Raw genomic sequence first — 6,000 nt, 5'->3', positions numbered from 1 at the left:
CCAACTCAAATAAGTTGTTGAGTCTAACAACGAAAAATGTATATTTTTTACATTTATTGGCCGTAAGATTTTGGCCAGCAGTGTATTAGTGCGATTACTATACCACGTTACGACCGAAAACAAAATTAAACATACTGTTAGTAAATAATGAATGGCCGATATTCTTCCTTAAATTTAACGTAAAAAAATGTGATAAAACCTTTGGGATTATCTTCTTACAAATAAATAAAATTATCTGTATCGCCATGTAAAAACAAAATATATAGATGTCGCTAAGAGAATAATAATTAATTGAAGCCTTGCGTGATATACCATGAGTTCGTAACGCATTATTTTTATCGCCAATGCTAAAAATATATTTTATGAAGGATATAGTTTGCATTATGTTGTTAATCAAATCGGCTATCGATATTAGCATAGGTATTACATATCCTAGATTATATACTTTGTTTAGCTGACGGAGCATGACATTTAGTGGTACTGTGCGTGTGTGTAATATAATTAGGTTGTAGACATTTTATAAATTTCATAAGTTGTTTATCTGTTCGTTACGAGGTGGCAGCACAGTAAAGTTTATAAATATACAGTTGAAATGAGGTAATCAAAAATGGAGTTGCTACAAATTTAGAAAACTATGTTTTAATTTAAAAATTAGGCTAATTGCTAAATAATTTTCTCACATTCCTGTTAGTTTGTGGCTCAGAGTAAGGGTTTTTAAAAATAATATTTTAGATCGACATTTTGGCGCATAATTCACTGTTGAAGAATATTTTTTTTGTCAGTATCAGAACTTAAAGTTGTATTTGATAATCACAGAAACAAACAAAAGTTTGTAAAACGTTATTATCATAGTGAGAAAACAGTGATAGTTGCATGGGACTTTTCAAATAAAACAATTGACAAATAAACAAATAAAGCAGTGTAAGACTAAAGGGAAGGCAGCTAGTCATCACCACCCACCGCCAACTCTTGGGCTACTCTTTTACCAACGAATAGTGGGATTGACCGTAATATTATAATGCCCCCACGGCTGAAAGGGCGAGCATGTTTGCGCGACGGGGATGCAAACCCGCGACCCTCAAATTACGAGTCGCACGCCTTAACACGCTTGGCTATGCCGGGCCACTAATTTGAATTATAACAAATGTATTTATAAGTTCTAATTTGAATTATAACAAATATATTTATAAATACTAATTTGAAATGTAACAAATATATTTATAATTAAGTGCTAATTTGAATTATAAAAAATATCTTTATAATTGCTAATTTGAAATGTAACAAATATCTTTGTAAATACTAATTTGAAATGTAACAAATATATTTATAAGTGCTAATTTGAATTATAAAAATATCTTTATAAGTGCTAATTTGAAATGTAACAAATATATTTATAAATACTAATTTAAAATGTAACAAATATATTTATAAATACTAATTTGAATTACTACTCCCATTGTTAGAAATAAGCACGCGATTTTAACTAACATGGCAAAAGGCTTAGTTTAGGAGCTCTTTAATTTCAGGCCTGGCATGGCCTAGCGTGTTAAGGCGTGCGCTTCGTAATCTGAGGGTCGCGGGTTCGCGCCCGAGTCGCGCCAAACATGCTCGCCCTCCTAACCGTTATAAAAGAGTAGCCCAAGAGTTGGCGGTGGGTGGTGATGACTAGCTGCCTTCCCTCTAGTCTTACACTGCTAAATTAGGGACGGCTAGCACAGATAGCTCTCGAGTAGCTTTGTGCGAAATTCCAAAACAAACAAACAAATCTTTAATTTCAATATCGTATTATCTTACCTTTCACTTAGTCACAATTGTAAATGGTTATAAAATTGAAAATATTTATTTTAGTTTACTTACAGACGCAGTGTAATGAAAATTAAAATAAACTAGGCATTTCTGTCCAACAAGATCGTCATATTTTGTATTTATTGCAGCTTGAAGTGTTTTACTATGCTGAGGAAAGAACCACGACAAAAGAGGCTTACTATAAATAGACCGGACAGACAATTTAGATATTCAAACGTATTGATTTGTAAAGAGGCCCATCTGGCATTCTGCCGCGGAACCGGACCACTGTTAACCAGTTACAAGCACGAAACTGAAAATGAAGACAGTTACTGAGACGCAGTATTCGTGTTTGTACAGGTACGAACACTGCGGTGTTTTATTTTTTCTCGAAGAAAACATTTAATTACAGAACATTTCGCTGCAGATTAGAGTTATTCAAACTAATTAAACTGTGATAACTTGAAGTCTGAGTTTGGTTGTTGTTAAGAGCAAAGCTGAAGTAAAAACTTGTGTTATCTCTTAGACTTACTGTTGAGCAGTACAAGCTTGTACAATTCTGACGTCACATACCAGTAGATGATGACGTGCTTTATTAGTAATAAAATTTAAACTATATCTAACGTGCCCTGGCTGTTAACATGTCCGAAATGTGAATTTTTCACGGTTTGGGTCATATATTTTTTACAAAGATTGGCTCTGTAATCTGTGGCTGTGTATGCAATATAGGAATGATGATCAAACCCCACTATTGGGGCTGAAACCCAAGAGTTAGCGGAGGGTGTTGTTGACTAGCTGTCGTCCCTCTGTTTTCCAGTTTAAAATTAAATACAGTTATTGCAGATAATCGTCGTGTAGCACTAGACAAAAACTCTAAAATAAATTTCTATGTTTAAACTTTGTACTTAACTTTAATTACAATTCTATAAAAGAAACAACTTTTATCGGTTCATATAATGAAAAAAGGATACCGTCTAAAGCTGGTTTCTTATTCACCTTTGTATAAAAGTTTGTTATAGAGGGGGCCATTTAATCGCTCAATGTATAGAGATAATTGCTAATTGTTAAGTTATTTATCTCCTGAACATTATAGTTCTAATAATTCTGGATTAGTCATAGAAACATCCTAACAAACAAAGTCTTACATAGTAAAGCACTGATGTGAGAAAAATGCCACGTGCAATTTTCTTTTAAGATTCAACACATAACACACACATTGATACGCCAACAGCACACTCTATAAGTTTGCTAAATTTGTTTTCAAGAATGTATTTACTTAATAATCCAATATAATAACTTTTAAAACGCCTTATATGATACCAATTAAAAAAAAATCTCCAATATCGAGCGATTTGTGAAACCACTACAGTCTAGTTAATGCCTTTGGGGAAATTGTCTTCAGGGATTATCTCGGCGAAGGAAACCTTTCTTATATTCAATGTTATATTTACGTGTAATTGTCTATTTGTTCTCTCGGGGATAGAAAGAAGCCTTATTAATTCAGTTTGTGAGAGTTTATACGTGTACGTTGTAAGAGCATGAACGAACAAATCCAACTAAAGTTCAAACAGTTTTATTTAAGATGAAGAATATGTACCAGCAATAATAATAAAGACATACACCAAAGATGGAGGTTGTTTATACCAGTGGAAGTGATACCAAATATCGCCTGAGTTCAAGGGCATTTCGTCGTTATAAAGACAGACTCTTACACTTGAGTTAACACCCTTCATTAACGGTATAATGACTACTGTTAACAATGTCAACTCTTACTTTAGTTTAATGGTATAATGACTAGTGTTTACAATATCAACTCTTACTTGGCTTTATGAGTATTTACACTGGAGTTAACAGCATATACCCTTACCTTAGTTTAATGGTATAATGACTAGTGTTAACAATATCAACTCTTACTTGAATTTAAGGGTATTTACACTGGAGTTAACAGCATATACCCTTACCTTAGTTTAATGGTATAATTACTAATGTTTACAATATCAACTCTTACTTGGCTTTATGAGTATTTACACTGGAGTTAACAATATAGACTCTTACCTTAGTTTAATGGTATAACGACTAGTGTTAACTATGCCAACTCCTACTTGGCTTTAATGGTATTTACACTGAAATTAACAATGTAGACTTCTACCTAAGACTAGTGGTATAATGACTAGTGTTAACAGTATTAACTCTTACTTGATTTTAAGGGTATTTACATTAGAGTTTACAATATCGGCTCTTACTTTAATTTAATGGTATAATGACTAGTGTTAACAATATCAGCTCTTACTTGGCTTTAAGTGTATTTATACTTGAGTTAACAATATAGAGCCTTACATAGTTTTTACTAGGGTTAACCAGTGATTGTACCAGAAATAACAATAACTATCCTCACCAACATTGAAGACCATTGGTTATAACAGCTGAGGTCTGTAGGATTTCAACAAAGTTTACGCAAAAAGTTAAGAGATTTTTTAACTCAATTTTTGTTTTTTTCGTTTGTTCAGTGTTACAAATCACAAAACTAAGAATAAGCAATGAAGCTCGTGAAACACTGAAAGTAGGATAATAGTATACATTCATAAATGTAAAACTAAATAGTAATTATACAGACAAAATCGACTAACAATTTATTTGTATAAAAAATTATACTTCCGTTAGGTGGCAGAGCTGCTCCACATGCTAGGCCTAAATCGAAAATGAAGTTCCATACACTGTTCCAATTCTTCTACTAAAATTTCTGTGCTTGTATTTGTACAAACCTAAAAAACTGGTTCAATTTGTATTAAAATTGGCATAATACTATTTAATTTTCAATGAAAGACTTCCTTAAGGCGTTTCTTTGTTTTACCCGTCCAATTTCAAGCACCTGGAACCCTTGATTCGGGTTCAAGCACCTTGTTTTCATGTCCGAACCTATGGTTCTGTGATGTATATAGAGGGCAATTCTCATATGAACATAGAATCTTCGTAATATGTATTTTTGGTAGTTTAATTAGACTTGGGAAAATATAATTAATTAATTATTGGATTCTTAGAACTCTGGAAATTGATGTACAAAGTTTTTTTAAGCCTCTCATAAATCGAATCCTAAATTTGGGTATTATAAGCTTTCAAAGGTTCCTGGTTAATAATTTGTTTTTTAAAGCTTTGTTTTCTTTGATTCCAATACCGTGACAATCATAATGTGATCGGTTATTTTGTGTCAACTGCTTATAATATTAAAACAATTATTTTTTGTATGGTTGGTTTCGTTCATAAGGTGTTTTGGGTTCGAAGACGGAATTCTTGCTTATTTCGCATTCAATATAAATGGATTTTTAAACACTTAAGACAATTGATTTTCAGTTAATTTAAAAAAACAGTTGGTCTTTTGTTCATAATAAACACACAAAGGATGACAAGGATTATTTGTTTAATTTCTTTAAATCAAGAGAAGGCAACTAGTGAACGCTACCAACCACCAGTTCGTGGGCTACGTTTAATTGAATAATAAGATTCTTATTGTCACTCTTATAATGCGCTCATGGCTTTAAAGTTCGGAGCGAAGAAATAGAGGATAATGATGCACCTTACCTTTTTGTGTAGCTTCTTTACTGAATAAGTTAACAATGTACATACATTTTAACTGAATAAATCAATAATGTATAGCTTTTTAATTGAGTAAATTAGCAGTGTGTATATTTGTAACGGAATAAGTTAACAATGTATATATTTGTAATTCAATGAATAAAAAATGTATAGCTTTTTAACTAAGTAAATTAGCAGTATGTAAGTTTATAACGGAATACGTGAAGCATGTGTATATTTTTAACGGAATAAATCAACAATGTATAGCTTTTTAACTGAGTAAATTAGCAGTGTGTATATTTGTTACGGAATAAATTAAGACTGTGTAGCTTTATAACTGAATAAATTAGCAGTGTGTATATTTGTAACGAATAAGTTAAGCATGTGTATATTTGTAACGGAATAAATCAACAATGTATAGCTTTTTAACTGAATAAATTAGCAGTGTGAATATTTGTAACGAATAAGTTAAGCATGTGTATATTTGTAACGGAATAAATCAACAATGTATAGCTTTTTAACTAAATAAATTAGCAGTGTGAATATTTGTAACGAATAAGTTAAGCATGTGTATATTTTTAACGGAATAAATCAACAATGTATAGCTTTTTAACTGAATAAATTAGCAATGTGTATAGTTGTAAC

Source organism: Tachypleus tridentatus, chromosome 3 (genome assembly GCF_004210375.1).
Source record: "Tachypleus tridentatus isolate NWPU-2018 chromosome 3, ASM421037v1, whole genome shotgun sequence".
Classification (NCBI taxonomy): domain Eukaryota; kingdom Metazoa; phylum Arthropoda; class Merostomata; order Xiphosura; family Limulidae; genus Tachypleus; species Tachypleus tridentatus.
The sequence above is the reverse complement of the archived record's forward strand: the minus strand, read 5'-3'. Positions refer to the sequence as shown.